The following is a 22655-nucleotide window of genomic DNA, read 5'->3' on the forward strand; positions in this document are numbered from 1 at the left end:
AAGCCCACCTCTGAGTCATCAGCCTCTGCTTCCTCGATGGAAGACGTGACGGTGGGATGGAGGAGATCCTCGAAGTATTCCTTCCACCACCCGACAATATCCCCAGTCGAGGTCAACAGCTCCCCACCCGCACTGTAAACAGTGTTGGCAGAGTACTGCTTCCCCCTCCTGAGGCGCCGGACGGTTTGCCAGAATTTCTTACCGAAAAGTTTGTGAACTGAATTAATTTTTTCCATTGAAATTAATGTAAATCCAATTAATCCATTCACCGGCCCCAGAAACAAAGATTTTTTTGTAACTTTTTATGGGCTTATGTGTGGAAAAAATACAGAAAGGAATTAAAGATAACTTTAATTATAGAAAAATACAGTAATACTAAAATAAAACATAATAATTGTACAGTACACTTTACCTTTGTGGTTGATAGTTGCTTGGCGAGATCAGAAACACGAACACCACGTTCATGTTTAACTATTATTTCCTTCTTCGTTTCAACAGTAATACATTTAGGCTTCTTAACAGCACTAACACTTTTCACTTTCTTGGGAGCCATAATGAGGGTTAATGTAATGCAAAAAGCAAAAAAGAAATCGTATCAACACAACACAATGACGAACAATGTTCACAGCGTGCCACCTTGAGTACAACTGATGCTGCCATATGCCTCACATGGTGTGGAAGCCCGCCAGTTTGTGCGTTCGTGCATCGAAGCATCGTTCATGAATCGAAGCAAAATTTGTTTGGAAATGGTGTTCGTAGCCCGATTTGTTCGTGAATAGGGACGTTTGTGACCCGAGGTTTGACTATAAATCTATTTTACTTAATATGAGTTAAACAAGGGTAAAAAATTATTTGGGGAAAAAAAACAAATTAAAGAGTGTAGATGGTAAATTATTACCATATGGCAACAATGGAAAATGGTGGAAAGAGCTGTAAAATCAAAGATTTTCCCTAAAAATCTTAATTGTAATCAATGAAATTCATAACCAAATATTTACTCTAATAAAATATAAATCCAACTGTAATTGGTGCTGTATGGTAATAAAAACAACACTGTCCTAATTATCATATTATCCTGACCATATTTCCATTCATTAGCAAACTAGCAAACAATTACAATATTTTTAACTTCAGTATATTATCAAAAGTTGTAAATTTATTCTTAGAATATCCTCGTTCTATATAAACCTCCTGCTTTCCACTCAGCTGAATTAACAAACTTCAGTTACATACAGTATTTGAATGTTGTTGCCATATGGCAACAATTACACTTTACCATTTTACAAACAATTCATGACATCTAAACTTATTTTAATGATAAGAAATGAATGTTTACTTTTGACAGATAGTATTTTCATTTTTTTCTTGAAGGTTTTTTTTTTTGTCTAAATACTTAGCATCGATTTTGACAGCCCTCAAGTGGAGTGATGACCTTAATGGTGTCAAGGATCTGCTGAAAAGGAACGTTCAACCAGCATTTCCTGGTCATGTGACCTGATAATTATGTTTCATACCAAAGAAAAGTCCCTCTTTTCACAAATAACTTGTAAAACCTAGGTTTCCTGGTACTGCCTCTTAGAAAAGTGCAATAAATTAATTGTTGCCATGTGGCAACACCATGCAGTTAAGGGATATGTTAAAATTATCTTTAAATTCTCATCTCATCTCATTATCTGTAGCCGCTTTATCCTGTTCTACAGGGTCGCAGGCGAGCTGGAGCCTATCCCAGCTGACTACGGGCGAAAGGCGGGGTTCACCCTGGACAAGTCGCCAGGTCATCACAGGGCTGACACATAGACACAGACAACCATTCACACTCACATTCACACCTACGCTCAATTTAGAGTCACCAGTTAACCTAACCTGCATGTCTTTGGACTGTGGGGGAAACCGGAGCACCCGGAGGAAACCCACGCGGACACGGGGAGAACATGCAAACTCCACACAGAAAGGCCCTCACCGGCCACGGGGCTCGAACCCGGACCTTCTTGCTGTGAGGCGACAGCGCTAACCACTACACCACCATGCCGCCCTATCTTTAAATTCTCGTACAAAAATAATTATAATTACATTTAATATATAAATGTTTTGGGGGTTTTTTGGGATTTTGTTGGAAACTGAAACTAAATCAGTGATTTTGGAAATGGCTCAGATCTTACTAAGGTTATAATAAAGTAATAGAGCGTGGACTCCTGAGTGTCCTCTTGTTTCCTTCTCTGTACTTCTGTGGGACAATTTTTCTGCAAAACCTACAAAATTTTGTTCATTTTCTGGGTTTTTATCAACACACTCATGTTTACACCCTGTTCACACTAATTTACTGAAATTTGTGCCTCATTAGGGTGTAAGAAAGAAAGCACAACTTTATTCATCACACACTTGTGAAATTCCTCTCTGCATTTAACCCATCTGAAGCAGTGAATACACACATGCACACACACGTGAGCAATGAGCACACACACACCCAGAGCAGTGGGCAGCCATGCTAACAGCGTCCAGGGAGCAGTCAGGATTTCGGTGCCTCGCTCAAGGGCACCTCAGCCCAAGGCCGTCCCATATTAACCTAACCGCATGTCTTTGGACTGTGGGGGAAACCGGAGCACCCGGAGGAAACCCACGCAGTCACGGGGAGAACATGCAAACTCCAGACAGAAAGGCTCTCGCTGGCCACGGGGCTTGAACCCAGAACCTTCTTGCTGTGAGGCGACCGTACTAATCACTACACCACCATGCCACCCACAGCATAATATAATGGTTATAAATATCCAGCGCTGTCATGAGATCCCATAATGCTTTGCAGGAGGTTAGTGTCCATGTGACTAACAGTGTCCCCTGGATGAATACAGAGTTCTACAGAGAAAGCATTAGTTAAAAAAATTTTTTTTTAAGTTAAGAAATGTTATGAACAAGCATTCTGCTTCTACAACCCCGATTCCAAAAAAGTTGGGACAAAGTACAAATTGTAAATAAAAACGGAATGCAATAATTTACAAATCTCAAAAACTGATATTGTATTCACAATAGAACATAGACAACATATCAAATGTCGAAAGTGAGACATTTTGAAATTTCATGACAGCAACACATCTCAAAAAAGTTGGGACAGGGGCAATAAGAGGCTGGAAAAGTTAAAGGTACAAAAAAGGAACAGCTGGAGGACCAAATTGCAACTCATTAGGTCAATTGGCAATAGGTCATTAACATGACTGGGTATAAAAAGAGCATCTTGGAGTGGCAGTGGCTCTCAGAAGTAAAGATGGGAAGAGGATCACCAATCCCCCTAATTCTGCGCCGACAAATAGGGGAGCAATATCAGAAAGGAGTTCGACAGTGTAAAATTGCAAAGAGTTTGAACATATCATCATCTACAGTGCATAATATCATCAAAAGATTCAGAGAATCTGGAAGAATCTCTGTGCGTAAGGGTCAAGGCCGGAAAACCATCCTGGGTGCCCGTGATCTTCGGGCCCTTAGACGGCACTGCATCACATACAGGCATGCTTCTGTATTGGAAATCACAAAATGGGCTCAGGAATATTTCCAGAGAACATTATCTGTGAACACAATTCACCGTGCCATCCGCCGTTGCCAGCTAAAACTCTATAGTTCAAAGAAGAAGCCGTATCTAAACATGATCCATAAGCGCAGACGTCTTCTCTGGGCCAAGGCTCATTTAAAATGGACTGTGGCAAAGTGGAAAACTGTTCTGTGGTCAGACGAATCAAAATTTGAAGTTCTTTATGGAAATCAGGGACGCCGTGTCATTCGGACTAAAGAGGAGAAGGACGGCCCAAGTTGTTATCAGCGCTCAGCTCAGAAGGTACCATCTCTGATGGTATACCATCATACCATCTCTGATGGTATGGGGTTGCATTAGTGCGTATGGCATGGGCAGCTTACACATCTGGAAAGACACCATCAATGCCGAAAGGTATATCCAGGTTCTAGAGCAACATATGCTCCCATCCAGACGACGTCTCTTTCAGGGAAGATCTTGCATTTTCCAACATGACAATGCCAAACCACATACTGCATCAATTACAGCATCATGGCTGCGTAGAAGAAGGGTCCGGGTACTGAACTGGCCAGCCTGCAGTCCAGATCTTTCACCCATAGAAAACATTTGGCGCATCATAAAACGGAAGATACGACAAAAAAGACCTAAGACAGTTGAGCAACTAGAATCCTACATTAGACAAGAATGGGTTAACATTCCTATCCCTAAACTTGAGCAACTTGTCTCCTCAGTCCCCAGACGTTTACAGACTGTTGTAAAGAGAAAAGGGGATGTCTCACAGTGGGAAACATGGCCTTGTCCCAACTTTTTTGAGATGTGTTGTTGTCATGAAATTTAAAATCACCTAATTTTTCTCTTTAAATGATACATTTTCTCAGTTTAAACATTTGATATGCCATCTATGTTCTATTCTGAATAAAATATGGAATTTTGAAACTTCCACATAATTGCATTCCGTTTTTATTTACAATTTGTACTTTGTCCCAACTTTTTTGGAATCGGGGTTGTAACTCCGCTCCATCTTCACCACTAACTCCGCCCCTGGCCTCGCCCCTAACTCTTACCTTTGTAATTTTCCAGTCATTATACATTTTTACAAGTGTGGACACTGTTTTAACTTTTGTTAACATATAATTAAAATTAATCTACACTCCCCGTCCACTTTAATAGGAACTTGTTGAGTCTAAGATCCCTGTTGTGTTCTTCTTTCTGCTGTTGCATGCTGAGATGCTTTTCTGCTCACCACGGTTGTAAAGAGTGATGATATGAGTTACTATATCCTTCCTGTCCATTCCCCTCTGACCCTCTCTTATCAACAAGGCGTTTGTTTCCACCCACAGAACTGTCGCTCACTCGCTCAGTGTTTTTTGTTTTCCGCACCATTCTGTGTAAACTCTAGAGACTGTTGCGTGTGAAAACCCCAGGAGGAGATCAGCAGCTTCTGAAATACTCAAACCTCACACTCATCTGGCTCAAACCACCAACACCCATACCACAGTGAGAGAAAGTCACACTGTGAGATCACAATTTTTCCCGTTCTGATGTTTGAACATTGTGAACATTAACTGAAGCTCTTGATTTGGATCTGTGGAATTTTATACGTTGTGCTGCTGTCAAGGGATCGGCTGATTAGAGAACTGCATCAAACTATATATATATATATATATATATATATATATATATATATATATATATATATATATATATATATATATTGCACGGTGGTGTAGTGGTTCGCGCCGTCGCCTCACAGCAAGAAGGTCCGGGTTCGAGCCCCGTGGCCGGTGAGGGCCTTTCTGTGCGGAGTTTGCATGTTCTCCCCGTGTCCGCGTGGGTTTCCTCCGGGTGCTCCGGTTTCCCCCACAGTCCAAAGACATGCAGGTTAGGTTAACTGGTGACTCTAAATTGAGCGTAGGTGTGAATGTGAGTGTGAATGGTTGTCTGTGTCTATGTGTCAGCCCTGTGATGACCTGGCGACTTGTCCAGGGTGAACCCCGCCTTTCGCCCGTAGTCAGCTGGGATAGGATCCAGCTTGCCTGCGACCCTGTAGAACAGGATAAAGCAGCTAGAGATAATGAGATGAGATGAGATATGTGTGTGTGCACTGCACAAAGTATTGGCACCCCTGTACCCCATCCATCAGTAGTACCAATGGGCGGAGTCACAAGCTCTTCTTCATAATGTCTTATTTGATCGCTTTCTTGTACGAGATGATTTGCGAATCAGTCCAAGCGTAAGTTACAGTAAATTACAGTGTAGAAGTGTGAGCTGAAATTACCCCCTGATGTTTTATGAATAAAAATGCTGGGGTTGATGAAGTCCCTCTGCTCTCTCATGACTCAGTGAGTTAATGAACAGAGGCTGAGCTCTGAATAAGTGTTTGAGTTCGAAGCCACGTTTAATAAAGTGAATTTTGCAAGATGCAACAGGCACGCAGGCCTTTCATGGGTGTCTGCATACCTCGGTGACCGCAGTCTAACTATCACTTTCTTCTTTTCTTTCTTTTTCTCCTTTCTTTCTTTCTTTTCTCCCTCAGGCTCTGTGGGAAGATCCTGTGTAGTCTTCCAACAAAAAGAAACGTCTGACTTGGACAGGACTCGGGCCGTGGGTTTGTTTTGTTTGTGTTTACCCCAGAGCGACATCTTTGGAGCAGCTCTGACACGTGAGGGCTTTTATTCCTTTTTCTTCAGTAATAAAGAGAAGAACAGAATGAACTAAGGCACTGATTTTGTAAAAAGCATCTCATAATTATGACAAGTTTTTCCACATTATTTTTAATGTTTATAGGGTTGAGACGATGATGTAATGAGTGCTGTGTGGTTTATTTTCCTGCATCGTCCTTGTTTGAATGTGAGGAAAAGCAAATTAAAGGTGAGATAAGGAGATTTCACGTGAGTCAGAAATCAGCACATGGGCCTAGCTCACTGGATTTAAAGACGATATCAACCCTGACTGATTACATTTCAGCACAAGAGCTTGACACGTTAATAATCACTAATCACATGGTTTTTTAGACACTTCACGTTACACACATTCCTCACATGTCGGATTTGTGATTTTTTTTCCTCACAATTTATTATTTTATCTTCATTTCTGAATGTAATACACAGGTTTTAATTTTAACATCTGATTTTCTGACATGGTTCTTTTCTTTCTCGTGTGATTTTTTTTCACCATAATTTATTTATTTACACCTTTTCATTTTTTGACACATAAGACATGTTTTTTTTTTCCACATGATTCCTTTATTTTCACATCACGTTGGAGAATTATTTGCCACATATGATCACGTTATTCACCTACTTATTTGAATCATCCACTTCAGAAACATGGACAGTGTCATCATCATCATCATCAAATCAAGCTCGCTCGCACATTCAGGACAAGAATTTTCCAAAACCCCCGATGTTCCATTGCAGCAGGCAGCTCTTCTTTTGGAATGCCCATATCCTGTACCAGCTGATCGATATACATGAGAAGAGTTCTGCCTCTTGATCTCGTCCCATGCAACGGTTCCCGCAGCAGCAGTGTGTCTTTGTGTCTCCAGCAATGCCCAATAAATTTCGATCTGTGCTCATGTAATGATGATGATGATGATGATAACAGACTTACTGTATAAAGCATCATTTCCGTGAGTTCAATAGCACTGGAAGCAATGGCCTGATTAAGCAAATGCGTCTTGAGCTTTCATTTAAAGCACTTGATGTTAGTCCAGTCCTTGATGTGTTCTGGTAAGTTGCTCCACAGTTCAGGAGCAGCAACACAAAAAGCATGACTTCCACAGGTCTTGAGATTGAATCAAGGTTTCTTTAAGAGATTCCTACTGGAGGAATGGAGGGGACGTGACGGCTTGTAAGGAGTAATTAGATTCCTGAGGTAGTCAGGAACCATGTCATGAAGTGTCTTGTAGGTCAGAATCAGAATTTTAAACTTTACATGATAATCCACAGGGAGCCAGTGAAGCTCCTTAAGGATTGGTGTTACATGATCAAACTTTGGAAGACAATGAGACAAGACGTGCAGCAGCATTCTGTCATCAGGGCAGTGTAGTAATCAAGCTCTGAGGTAACTAGCGCATGGATGACAATCTTAGTAGCATCAGGTGAAGATACTTTCTGATCTTTGCAATGTTTCGAAGATGATAAAATGCAACTGGACAAGTAGCTGTTACGTGGAACTTCATGGAAAGACAGTCATCATAAGTAACACCAACGAAGCTCTGTAATGCTGTTATTGGTGGTAAATCTTCTTCTAATTTATTGTTGGTTTTATGCTCCTTCTAGAATATATTTAGTGCTGTTCTTCGAAGCTTGGTGTCTGCACCATCCAGACGTTTTTGTCATGATTTTTTTTAGGATCCATGTTTCAGCTCCGTACATCAATCCACTCTTCACTGTTGAGCAGAAGAATTTTATCTTTAATTCTTTCTTGAGGTTGGATTTCCTTATTGTGCTCATTTTCTTCAGTGCTGCCCGTGCTTCAGTGATCCGAACTTTGAGGTCTTTTTCTGAGTTGGAGATCTATGATCTTAAGTATTGGAACTCAGTCACTTCTTTTCGTTTATGGCCTTCTAAGGTGAAAAGTTCTGATGGTGGTTGATTGCAAGCAATATATTCTGTTTTAGTCTCATTCAAGAGCAATCCAATTTTTGTCACTACCTCCCCGTGAGGAGAATGGGGAATTTGCGTGCCTGCTGCCTTCTTTGGATGTGTTCGCTGTTTCTCAGGCTCCCTCTCCGGAATCGAACCCTCATTCCCCTTAAACCGCTTTGAAGGCTCTAATTTTTTCAAAGTAAACACTCCGGGCCCTGCCTCCAGGAGGAGGTGGTTGTACTGGACACTCAGCCAAGGGCATCCAGGGGGTGCCAGGGAGGCAGGGTCTGGGACAGGCAGTGGCTTGCCTTGCGGCGGCCTGCTAGCCCACTCCCGAGATCCAACCACGAGTTTTTTAACTGCAGTAACTTTAATATACGCTATTGGAGCTGGAATTACCGCAACTGCTGGCACCAGACTTGCCCTCCAATGGGTCCTCGCCCATGGGTTTAGGATACGTTCATGCAATTCTCATTGCATAATCTAACACAATTATGACTAAATATGAATAAGGTGCAAGCACATCTGTATGAATGAAATCTCTCCAGCTGAAACTGTTTCATCTCTCAGGATCGACGCAATAAAGAGAATGTGAGAATGCGCCCGTATTCATCTGATCATTTCAACCACTGTGTTGATTTAAAAAGGGGTGGGGCTAAGAAAAGAGTGGGTGGACCTGACTTCAGCTCTCATCTCTACTGCGCAGACTCGGGCTCCGAAGTCGACACCACGGTGGAGGAATTTTAGCTTCATTCCTGTAGAATGAAGTCCATGTTTTCTCCAGTTGATGGTTTAAGTTCATGTGAACTTTCAGGGTAGAACATGATGAAATGGAGTTTCACGTGTTCTTCACGTGATCAAATATCACTCGGTGTGAAAAACGTATGATCAGATACAGGGTTAGGGTTCTTCAGGGGTTCTTTACTGATTCAGTGAATAATTAGCTAAGGGTTCTAACTGGAACGCTGTCTGATAGAGAAACACTCTGCTGTCGCGGTTCACACCATGAGAACCTTGACGGGTTCCTCTAGAGGGAGAACCGAAGAACCGTTCCTGCTTCATCTGAGACTTATATGAAAGTCGCAGGCACAAATATAAAGTGTGCAATTAATAAACTGCACATTTCTTGTCATTTAGGTTTCAGTTTAATTGTGTTTTTGTGCTGATATTTTTACAGCGCTGATGATTTGTTTAGTTTTGGTTTGTACAAAGTTTCACAGACAGTATGCTGGAGCTAACAGCAGGGGGCGCTGACACTGACACTCAAGTTGGAGTTTCTCCATATATATTTTTAATTTATTTACTTTTAGTTAAAGATGATACTTCATCCAGTTTCTTCTCCAGTAATCACATATTCGGATGTGTTTATTTATCTGTCGTACTTTCAGTTCGTTTATCGATGGACTTTTTAAAATTTAGGATCAAAACAATTTTTTTAAATTAAACATATGCTCTTGGAAATAAAAAGAAAAGGTTTATTCGTAAAAAAATTATTAGTGTGGTGAAATCTTTTAATGGATGTCTTGTGTGGCTTTTGTGTATTTGGAAAGTAAAAAAAACAATAATAGTAATTAAAGGTACAGTCATTTAAAGAGTATTCTGATACTCTGTGTGTGTGTGTGTGTGTGTGTGTGTGTGTGTGTGTGTGTGTGTGTGTGTGTGTGTGTGTGGTATACACTGTATAATCACTCACTAGTCCTCATTTGCTAAAATGAGGTCAGGATTGAGGTTTTACTTCTGGCTGAGGTGAAGGTAAAAAAAATGGAGATAAAAAGAGCAGGAAAATGACGTGTGATGAATGCGATCATTGTTTCCTGCTGCTTTGCGGTTTCACATCATGAACCTCTCGGAATGCAGCCGCATCAGTGTTTCGGTTCCGTCTTCTCGCCCGTCTGCGCCCTTTTCTTGTGCACTCACCTGGATCCATCTCTCCAGCGACTGCACGCCTTCCATCCCTCCATCTGCACGCTGCCTTCCCAGCCGCTGACCACAGATCAGCTCAGATCTGCTCCTGTCACGCACAAGATCACGGCGTGTCTCGTTTATAAACCGCTCTCAGATCAGCGTCAAGGGGACGTGTGGATTCTGTGGATTCACACGGCGATAAGAAAGCTGTGAGTGAGTTTCTGTGTTCATGGCTTTTCACAGCCAGCAGCCGTGAGTCAACAATGTAAGAATCCTGGTTTTGTCACTCTCACCTGTTATCTCATAGGGCTGAGATTTCTGAGATCATTATCTCAGTGAAAAGGAGAACTCGACCACTGAACAGCCTGGGAACTGCGATGGCAGGCTCATCTGATAACACACACACACACACACACACACACACACACACACACACACACACACACACACACAGGGCCGTATTCAGAGTCTGTGAAAAGCTCCATCCACTTCCCTGAGGAAGGTTCCTGGTGTTCAGAGTTGGGTTCTGCAGCTGCTTCAGTGGACTTTCTGAGCTCCACATTCAGACGTGAATAAAATTAGAGATAGAATCAGAATCAGTGTCGTAGTGAAGTAACGTACAAAATCACAATTTTAGTCTGAATCACAGTCAGAGTCAAAATCTGAGCCGTAATCACAGTCAGAGACAGAATTAGACTCAGGGTCGTGTAGAGACAGAATCAGAGTCATGAAACAGAGTCACAGCACAGTCAGTATCTAAACCCCTGGGATCTGAACTCACACCCTTCTACTCAGTGATGAACCTGACTCACTCCTCCTCCTGTCTGCTGTAAGCTGATGGATCACTGAGACTCCTTTTGGTTCCTCCCACAGGGAATTCCTGATCATTTTAATTTCAGACGAGTTTTTCAGACCTGGTTACGCTGCAGCACTAAGACGGGCAGGAAAAAAACCCCACACGCAGTCTGAGTCTTACTGCGGCCCGATACGGTCGTATTACTCATCTTTATTTTCATTCTGGTGAGACGTCTAAAAAAACAATTTCTGATGAATGACATGATTATAACAGCAGCTGAGAGAGAGAGAGAGACAGACAGACAGACAGAGAGACAGACAGACAGACAGAAAGACAGACAGACAGACAGACAGAGAGAGACAGACAGAGAGAGAGAGAGAGAGAGACAGACAGACCAAGAGAGAGAGAGAGAGAGACAGACAGAGACAGGCAGACAAACCGAGAGAGACAGACAGACAGACAGACGAATAGACAGACAAGCAGACAGACAAACAGACCGAGAGAGAGACAGACAGACAGAGAGACCAACCGAGAGAGAGAGACTTAGAGACAGTCAGATAGACAGACAAACAGACACAGAGAGAGACAGAGAGACAGACAGACAAACCAAGAGAGAGAGAGAGACTTAGAGACAGACAGACAGACAGACCAACCAAGAGAGAGAGACAGACAGATAGACAGAGAGAGAGACTTAGAGACAGTCAGATAGACAGACAAACAGACACAGAGAGAGAGAGAGAGAGAGAGAGAGAGACAGACAGACAGACAAACCGAGAGAGAGAGAGAGAGAGAGAGAGAGAGAGAGAGAGACTTAGAGACAGACAGACCAAGAGAGAGAGACAGACAGACAGACAGAGAGAGAGACAGAGAGACAGACTGAGAGAGAGAGATTTGTTTGTTAAAACGCAGAGACAGGACTAATTCCTAACTATGTCACTAAATACAATAAGATTAAAGGTTCTCTCCAGTGTTTTTCACTTTAATCTCTTTAAACTGTGTCTTAACTCTGTGTGTGTGTGTGTGTGTGTGTCTGATTGCTCAACAGATTCTTCCATTTTCTCAGTTAAGGGAAATGTTAAATTCTTATCCATGGTGATCACACACACACACACACACACACACACACAGAGTCGGGAGGATAACTGTCTGCTGGTCGACTTGGGAGTGAAATAAACCGAGGGATCCTGATTCAGAATCAGAGATTCAGTCCTAATCGCAGTCTGATCACAATCCGATCACAATCCGATCTCCTTTATTTCGCAAACGTTGTAAATTAAAAAAATAAAAATAATAACCCCTCTCATCAGCACCAGACCCTTCAGCGCTCCAGCAGCCGCACCGGCACACGACTCACACACGCGCGCGGCGGATCACATGACCTTCACGTGTGACCGTAGACTGAAGTTCAGTGACGTGTCGCTGCAGTGTCACGCGGTCAACATCAAAGAGTTCATTATAAACGACACGCCCACATCCTGAGCCTTATTCAGATTAAAACATCAAGGCCAGGGGTTTACACATCTGTTCCTCAGACTTCATCCAACAGCTGAGAACTTCACGACGGATTAAACCTCACAACACACGGGTCAGTGCAAAAGTTTGTGCACCCTCTGAAGAAAATGAATACATGAAAGGAAAACAGAAAAAATGATATGAATGAAATGAGTTAGTATTTCACTTTATGAATATAATATGAACGTGTGTGTTACTTTTGGTTCCTTTCTGAATTTTTTTGCTGCTTCTGATTTTAGTTTACGCTTTGCGTCCACATTTCAATTATAACATTTTCAGTGAACATTTTAAAGAAGGTAAAAAAAACAGGCTATTGCTTTCTTTCTTTAAAAAAAAATCGGTCATAAAACCGAATAAAACAGCTTTTCCTTTTTATATAAATTAAAAATTAGATACTAAAATGAAGCAAATATGCATTTAATTCCTTTTTAGTTGTTAAAAAACTTGTTTGGTACTATAATGAAAAATAGACATCCTTTTTTCCTTTTTATTCATTAAAAACAAAATGTATTATAAATTAAGTTAATTGATATCTGTAATTGTATTTCTGTGAAGCTGCCTTGTGACAATGTTAAAAGTGCAATACAAATAAAATTAAATTGAACTGAACTAAGATACTATTTATTTAAAAAGTTTATAAAAAGAGTGATGTTTTTCAATAAACAAACAAGCAAGCAAGCAAACAAACAAACAAAAATGCAATAAATACTAAAAAATTAAGTAAAATGCAGGTACTGCTTTTCTTTCTTTTAAAAATCTAGGAACTGCAATTAAAATAAAAAGTAAAGTCAAGTTTGTTTGTATAGCACTTTTAACAATAGACATTGTCCCAAAGCAGCTTTACAGAATCTGAATGACCCAAGACATGAGACAATTTTATCCCTAATCTATCCCCAATGAGCAAGCCTGTGGCGATGGTGGCAAAGAGATTTCTTTATCTTTTTCATTAAAAAATTAAGTAAAAAAATCATTTTTGAAAGTTTGGTGTTAAAAATAGCTGTAATAGAGGCAATAGCTGTAATAGTGTCCTTTTCCCTTCTAAAATAAAAGGAATAAAATGAGATATTTCTTTCTTTTCTTTTAAAAAAAACACAGAGCAGCCTGCAAACTTTCCCCTCATCCACATAAACCGAGCGACTGATGTTTAATAAGGTTCCAAGTGTGAAGCTGCAGCTGGAGTTTCTTTAAATTTGCAATAATTTGGTGAAACATCAGAACGAACTCAGCTCCAGTTTCATTAACTCCAGCATCCTGTGTATGAGAAAAGGGGCCGTTATTACTGAGTGAATATTTGGACGTGTGTGTGTTATTGCTGAGGTTCTCTCTGACAGGTTGAAGATCACGTGGTGAGGATCATTTCTGCTCCCTGACACACAACAACAAGAGGAAGTGAGAGCGAGAAAAATGCAGGACGTTTTACAGCCAGAAACGAGAACATGGTTCAGGAAGAGCATGTCCGCCATACCACGCTAACATGCTAACACACTAACATGCTAACGCAGGCTTGGTTTCCTCAACTGCCACCTCAGCAACACCAACAACAACAAAAATAACAGAACACAAAGAGCTGTCGTTTCTTTTTGTAGCTTAATTCTGGCACTTTGGCTTAAAGTTTCCTGAAATTAAACACTGAACCTTGTGCCTGTCATCTGCTAAGGTGGAAAAGCAGTGAACTTTACTTGCAGTTTTCTCATTTCATGTGGTTTCTAAAGCATTTTCCAGAGTCAGTAATTTAGCTAAAGCCTCTCGATCTGTAGACATTTGCTGTCTTAGTGTGAGCAGAGGAACACACAGGCAGCACAAAGCCCTGAGTATGTGATATTCTCTTAAAAGAAAAAAAATCACACACACACACACACACTGCACTGCAACCACCTCAAGGTTGATTATTTTCCTCTAACAGCAGATGCCCATGTGTTTTATTCCTCTTATACCACAGCAATTTACCAACTTTTATTTCTTCAATCTTTTATTTTTTGAAAAACATAACGTCTGGTTATAGTTACATTTAATGACATTGAAGATCTATGAAACCAGTGAGTCCCTGTTCTCATTTACATTATAGCAGCGATAAACACTCGTTCCCTCACCAGCCTCTCTTTATTTTTTAAATAAGACAAAATAAAATCACAGCTTGTTCCATCATGTTCCAGATAAACCATAAAGAAGTGTAAACTCCTGTCCTTAAAAAGGAACTGAAGGCGATTTTTTTATCATCAAAATTCTATTTCTCATTTTATTAAATATAGGAATGCATTTTTGACAGTAGAGGCGGCACGGTGGTGTAGTGGTTAGCGCTGTCGCCTCACAGCAAGAAGGTCCTGGGTTCGAGCCCCGGGGCCGGCGAGGGCCTTTCTGTGTGGAGTTTGCATGTTCTCCCCGTGTCCGCATGGGTTTCCTCCGGGTGCTCCGGTTTCCCCCACAGTCCAAAGACATGCAGGTTAGGTTAACTGGTGACTCTAAATTGACCGTAGGTGTGAATGTGAGTGTGAAGGGTTGTCTGTGTCTATGTGTCAGCCCTGTGATGACCTGGTGACTTGTCCAGGGTGTACCCCGCCTTTCGCCCGTAGTCAGCTGGGATAGGCTCCAGCTTGCCTGCGACCCTGTAGAAGGATAAAGCGGCTAGAGATAATGAGATGAGATGAGATGAGATTTTTGACAGTTATTCTGTCGCTGCTATAGCAAGTTCTGAGTGTGTGAAATCTGCTCTGTAATATATCAGTCCATATGTCAAAGCACTAGCCGTAAACGAGATTTGCTGAGACCTGTGCGAGACATCGTAGGATGGAAGTAAAACGTACAGCGGAAATCAAAGTGACCAACATCTGCCAACGTCATCAAAAGACGCGCACGCCCTCTTTCGAATGCTGAAGTAATCAAGCTGGAAGTTGTTTGTTTTGATAGCAATCAGGAAAGTTTGAAAAAAGTCGGCAGTAATAGTCATTTAAACTCATTTTTTGTGCAATATTCCGTTTGGAAAACAGTTTTCAAAATGGCGGCACTGACACCTGGCTGACACTTAACGTTTTGAAGTCTTGCACAAGTCTCGTGAAGATCGCACGGATAAGCGACGCCTGCCATGGACCAAATGAACTAAATTCAACACAGCTAAAACCGAATAGGCCGATAAGTATAATATTTAATTGCAATTAGTTGCCAATACGAGTCACGATATAAGGTTACTAAAACCGAAAACGTAATTGAATAACACGTTAATTAAGAAATAAAGCAAGTTTAAAAATGACTTCAGTTCTCCTTTAAAGGTCCATCTTCACCTCTGACTGTTACACAGAGCTGACACTGGAGACTCCTTCTGGAAATGTTAAATAAGCATCTCCTCAATGTATCACCGATTTTGTAAACCTGTTTACATGAAGTGTCTGCTGGGCACGCCCCTGTGAATGAGATGTTACTATAGAAACATATTATAACGTATCAGAACGAATACATTAATATACACTACCGTTCAAAAGTTTGGGGTCACCCAGACAATTTTGTGTTTTCCATGAAAAGTCACACTTTTATTTCCCACCATAAGTTGTAAAATGAATAGAAAATCTAGTCAAGACATTTTTCTGGCCATTTTGAGCATTTAATCGACCCCACAAATGTGATGCTCCAGAAACTCAATCTGCTCAAAGGAAGGTCAGTTTTATAGCTTCTCTAAAGAGCTCAACTGTTTTCAGCTGTGCTAACATGATTGTACAAGGGTTTTCTAATCATCCATTAGCCTTCTGAGGCAATGAGCAAACACATTGTACCATTAGAACACTGGAGTGAGAGTTGCTGGAAATGGGCCTCTATACACCTATGGAGATATTGCACCAAAAACCACACATTTGCAGCTAGAATAGTCATTTACCACATTAGCAATGTATAGAGTGGATTTCTGATTAGTTTAAAGTGATCTTCATTGAAAAGAACAGTGCTTTTCTTTCAAAAATAAGGACATTTCAAAGTGACCCCAAACTTTTGAATGGTAGTGTAAACCTGCGCTGCTGTTAGAGAGAATTACTCAACACCTTCTGAACAACCAGAGTCCAGAACTCAGCAGCACCATGATGTACTGGTTATCAGTTATAAAACTGTTGTTCTCTTACCTTAAATTTACTTCTATAAACTCTAAAGAAATCATGAACTCGAGACGCACTGGAGCTCCAACCAATAAATCGCAAACTAAAAGCCTTAACGGTAATTGAATTCAGAATCAGAGTTGGAGTAAGAATCATGTTAAAACTTGGGCCTGAACCTCAGCACAATGGATTCAGACCCAAGAGAACCACTGTTGCTCAGATCTTCACACTCAGATGAACCATCTCCCAGCAGTACTGATATTTATAAACTTTAAGAAAGGCTTTGACTCGATACATCATGGTAAAATAATGAAGATCCTGAAGCAGGTTATTTCATCAAACCTTCTCCGTTCCATTGATAGCACAAATACCAACACCAGAGCAAAGGTAGTGACACCTAATGGTGAAACAGAAGAATTCTGCATACTCATGGGGTGCTACAAGGGGACACGCTAACCTCATTTCTCTTCATAATTGTATTAGATTAAATGTATGCATGTATTGCTGGACTGTCCTGGACTTTGCTGATGATATCTGTCTAATCCAACTCGAGGCTGAATGTAACAAGATGGAACTTGGTCTGAATGCCAAGAAGAATGAGGTGATGACTTACAACCTTGAGGACCATGACTCAATAACAACACTCCCAGGTAGGACACTTAAAGAGGTGCCAGAGTTCAAGTACCTGGAGTCCTGGGTGGAGTCTAGTGAAGCAGATATTAAATGTCAGAAAGCTCAAGCCTGAAGAGCTTTAACCAGCATGAAGAGGAAATGGAAGTCAAGAATGTCAAGGGAGGTCAAGTTGAGCTACTTTTTGGCAACTGTAGAATTTGTTCTGTTGTATGGATGTGAGGCTTGGAGCTTACGCCAGGGCTTGAAATGTCTCTGATGGTTGGTACACATGAATGCTGTGCACAGGTCTTAATATTTCCTGGAGGCAGCACATCACAAGTGCAACCAAGAATGGAGAGCTGCCAAGGATGCAGAGCTACCAAGGATGGAGAGCTACCAAGGAAGGAGAGCTACCAAGGAAGGAGAGCTACCAAGGAAGGAGAGCTACCAAGGAAGGAGAGCTATGAAGGATGAAGAGCTGCCAAGGATGGAGAGCTATGAAGGATGGAGAGCTATGAAGGATGGAGAGCTATGAAGGATGAAGAGCTGCCAAGGGTGGTGAAGTACCAAGGATGGAGAGCGACCAAGGATGGAGAGCTACCAAGGATGGAGAGCTACCAAGGATGCAGAAATACCAAGAATGCAGAGCTACCAAGGATGGAGAGCTGCCAAGGATGGAGAGGTACCAAGGATAGAGAGATACCAAGGATAGAGAGCTATGAAGAATGGAGAACTACCAAGAATGGAGAGCTGCCAAGGATGGAGAGGTACCAAGGATGGAGAACTACCAAGAATGGAGAGCTATGAAGAATGGAGAGCTGCCAAGGATGGAGAGCTGCCAAGGATGGAGAAGTACCAAGAATGGAGAGCTACCAAGGATCAGCAACAAGGAGAATGCAGCTGGATGTGCACTGCTTTAGATATCCAGAGCTGGCAGCTTGTTAGCTGATCACATGGGAGCCAGTGCATGGGCAAAAGAGACAGGAAAGACCAAGAATGAGTTCTGTTGATGTATTGAAGATGGATGCAGGAGCTGGAAACTCACAGGAACTGGAATAGTGTTGTTGAAGGGATCACAGAGTCTGGATGATACTACAGCAAGGCTGAGGCCACCGTAATGAGTCAGTAAGAATTAGAATCAGAGCTGCATTCTGAATCAAAGTCATGAAGAGAATCAGAATCAGTATTACTACCCAAGTCAGAATTAGAGTCAGAGATAGAAGATTCAGTGTCAGAAGCAGAGTTAGAGAATCTGAATCAGATTCAGTCAGAATCAGAATCAAAGTCATAAAGAACCACAGTAGCCTCAGAGTCAGAATCAGACTCAGAGTCAAAATAGTCATGAATCATATCATAATTAGGATCAATATTTATAAGAATTTATTAAAACAACTTGTTTAAAGACATCACAAAGAAACCTTTAAACAACTTTCAATCATTGTGTCAGAGTTTCTGATAAAAGAACAATAAAAGCATAAAATTTGCAAAGGACACTAAAAGAAGCAGGAATATAAAGCCCCATAAAAACACTAAAAGCTCATCAGCATTTGTCCTCCATTAGCAGATGCCGAGCTCATAATTACGTGTTCGTCTCGGGCGGGGCAATGAGGCGCCTGAACGGATTTCTGAACACGCTGTACATATAAACAAACCCATTCAGTATCTTAAATCTGTTTGGAAAAGATTATATCCTCTCTGAACACAATAAAAGACTCTTCTTCTGTTTCTTTGTGTGCTTTTTATAAGCAGTGTGTTCGTACGAGTCACTTAAAGGTTGTAGTTAAAAAGAGTACAGGGCGCTTTTACTTTTGCACCCATAATGCAATATATAGTCACAAATAATAAGTGTATTGTGATTCTGTCTTTATTAACAGCTGGAAACTTTAAAATGGGAATCATTTTGAGAAAGTGCTTATGATATCCCACATGTTTTAGTCACGTGTAGCAATATTACATGTCAGATAAAGTTTAGAAATTGTGGCAAAATTATTTAAGTAAAAAATATCCAAATGTAAATATATTTAAAAAAAATCAAATTATTTTAAGTTTTATATATATATATATATATATATATATATATATATATATATATATATATATATATATATATATATATATATCACACACACACACACACACACACACACACTGCCTTGCAAAAGTATTCATCCCCTTTGGTGTTTGTCCTGTTTTATTGCATTACAAGCTGGAATTAAAATGGATTTTTGGATGGTTAGCACCATTTGATTTACACAACATGCCGACCACTTTAAAAGTGCACACTGTTTTTTTTATTGTGACACAAACAATAATTAAGATGAAAAAACAGAAATCTGGAGTGTGCATAAGTATTCACCCCCTTTTTTTGTATGAAACCCTTAAATAAGAGCTGGTCCAATCAATTCACTTCATAAGTCACATAATTAGTGGATTAAGATCCACCTGTGTGCAATCAAAGTGTCACATGATCTGTCACATGATGTCTGTATAAATCAACCTGTTCTGGAAGGACCCTGACTCTGCAACACTACTAAGCAAGCAACATGAAAACCAAGGAGCCTCCAAACAGTTCAGAGACAAAGTTGTGGAGAAGTATAGATCAGGGTTGGGTTATAAAAAATATCCCAAACTTTGAATATCCCACAGAGCTCCATTAAATCCATTATAGCAAAATGGAAAGAATATGGCACCACTACAAACCTGACAAGAGAAGGCCCCGCCCACCAAAATTCACAGACCGTGCAAGGAGGGCATTAATCAGAGATGCAACAAAGACACCAATGATAACACTGAGGGAGCTGCAAAGATCCACAGCGGAGATGGGAGTGTCTGTCCATAGGACCACTTTAAGCTGTACGCTCCAGAGTGGGGCTTTATGTAAAAGTGGCCAAAAGGTCATTGCTTAAAAAAAAAAAAAAAAAAAAAAAAATCACATTTGGAGTTTGCCCAACAGCATGTGGCAGACTCCCCAAACACACGGAAGAAGATTCTCTGGTCAAATGAGACAATTATTGAACTTTTTGGCCATCATGGGAAATGCCATGTGTGGTGCAAACCCATCACCCTTAGAACACCATTCCTACAGTGAAGCATGGTGGTGGCAGAATCATGCTGTGGGGATGTTTTTCATCTGCAGAGACAGGAAAGCTGGTCAGGACTGAAGGAAAGATGGATGGCACTAAATACAAGGCAATTCTGGAGGAAAACCTGTTTGAGTCGGCCAGAGGTTTGAGACTGGAATGAAGGTTCACATTCCAGCAGGACAATGACCCTAAACATACTGCTAAAGCTACACTGGAGTGGTTTAAAGGGAAACATTTAAATGTCTTGGAATGGCCTAATCAAAGCCCAGACCTCAATCCAATTGAGAATCTGTGGCATAACTTGAAGATTGCTGTACACCAACACAACCCATCTAACCTGAAGGAGTTGGAGCAGTTTTGCCTTGAGGAATGGCCAAAAATCCCAGTGGCTAGATGTGCTAAGCTAATAGAGATATACCCCAACAGACTTGCAGCTGTATTTGTAGCAAAAGTATTGCCTTTTTTTGGGGGGGAATACTTATGCACACTCAAGATTTCTGTTTTTTCGTCTCAATTATTGTTTGTATCACAATAAAAAAAAAAATGTGCACCTTTAAAGTGGTCGGCATGTTGTGTAAATCAAATGGTGCTAATCCTCCAAAAATCCATTTTAATTCCAGCTTGAAATGCGACAAAACAGGACAAACACCAAGGGGGATGAATACTTTTGCAAAACACACACACACACACACAGACACACACACACATATATAGGGTGGCGTAGTGGTTAGCGCTGTCGCCTCACAGCAAGAAGGTCCTGGGTTCGAGCCCCGTGGCCGGCGAGGGCCTTTCTGTGTGGAGTTTGCATGTTCTCCCCGTGTCCGCGTGGGTTTCCTCCGGGTGCTCCGGTTTCCCCCACAGTCCAAAGACATGCAGGTTAGGTTAACTGGTGACTCTAAATTGACCGTAGGTGTGAATGTGAGTGTGAATGGTTGTCTGTGTCTATGTGTCAGCCCTGTGATGACCTGGCGACTTGTCCAGGGTGTACCCCGCCTTGCGCCTGTATTCAGCTGGGATAGGCTCCAGCTTGCCTGCGACCCTGTCATGGGTGCAGATAGAGGGGGAGATGGGGGGGGATTCGTCCCACCCAGATTTAAATTCACCTCGTTCGGTCCCCCCCACTTATAGGGAGGAAAAAACGTCTGTGCTGTCTTTCTTTGCATAAGGCAAACCTCACGGAAAAATCAAAAGACTAATTACCATTCGGTTTATTGAGGTGCACAGCAGTACATACATAGTTGCAACTGCACAGACTGCACAGGTTGCGAGCTCGAGCTTAGTTGCTATGGTTACCCACAACAAGTTTGACAGGCATATCGGGGACAGCTCCTCCTAGTTCAGGACCCCAACACGGCATGATGAAGGGTGCCAAAAGGCAGAAAACGATTGCATCGTTTTTCAAAAAAAAAAAAAAACAACGACTGTAAGTAAACTGTGCCTTACTTTATCATATCACCTTGCAATTTTTTGATAGTCTGTTCAAAGTAATGTCGTAGTGAAAGTAAAATCGTACGGAGTAGAGAAGCCTTTCTGGTAGCCTCCTTCTTTCGGTGGTAGCCTGTAGATACAGTGCTCAGAAGGCAGTTTTAATGTTTAATCTGGCGTTCCCTGCCATAATTTCAGCGAGCATATTGTTTCATAAGGAAACTTTGTGAAGAGTTGTTGACTGACTGCCGCTCACGCAACACACAGGCATAGTTAGAAAGTCAGGATGCACTGGTTTACACTTTACACACACACACACACACACACACACACACACACACACACACACACACGTAGCCCAGCCTCTCGCTATGTTTAACAGTTGGAACTTAGCGGTTTTAAAACTAGTTTTGCAATTTCTGTGCGTGATAAGGTGTAAACTTTGGATTTCCATAGGCTATGTTAAAATGTTATCATTGTCCTGGCCTGCAGGTAGTTCCTGTGATGGCAGTGAGGGAGGTGAAACAACATGTATACACACTACCGTTCAAAAGTTTGGGGTCACCCAGACAATTTTGTGTTTTCCATGAAAAGTCACACTTTTATTTACCACCATAAGTTGTAAAATGAATAGAAAATATAGTCAAGACATTTTTCTGGCGATTTTGAGCATTTAATCGACCCCACAAATGTGATGCTCCAGAAACTCAATCTGCTCAAAGGAAGGTCAGTTTTATAGCTTCTCTAAAGAGCTCAACTGTTTTCAGCTGTGCTAACATGATTGTACAAGGGTTTTCTAATCATCCATTAGCCTTCTGAGGCAATGAGCAAACACATTGTACCATTAGAACACTGGAGTGAGAGTTGCTGGAAATGGGCCTCTATACACCTATGGAGATATTGCACCAAAAACCACACATTTGCAGCTAGAATAGTCATTTACCACATTAGCAATGTATAGAGTGGATTTCTGATTAGTTTAAAGTGATCTTCACTGAAAAGAACAGTGCTTTTCTTTCAAAAATAAGGACATTTCAAAGTGACCCCAAACTTTTGAACGGTAGTGTATATCTGAGCTCCGTATCAATGCGCTGCCGAAGTGCGCAGAAGGTGTTAGTACGCCTGTCATTATAGTGCGGA

Source organism: Neoarius graeffei, chromosome 13 (genome assembly GCF_027579695.1).
Source record: "Neoarius graeffei isolate fNeoGra1 chromosome 13, fNeoGra1.pri, whole genome shotgun sequence".
Taxonomy (NCBI): domain Eukaryota; kingdom Metazoa; phylum Chordata; class Actinopteri; order Siluriformes; family Ariidae; genus Neoarius; species Neoarius graeffei.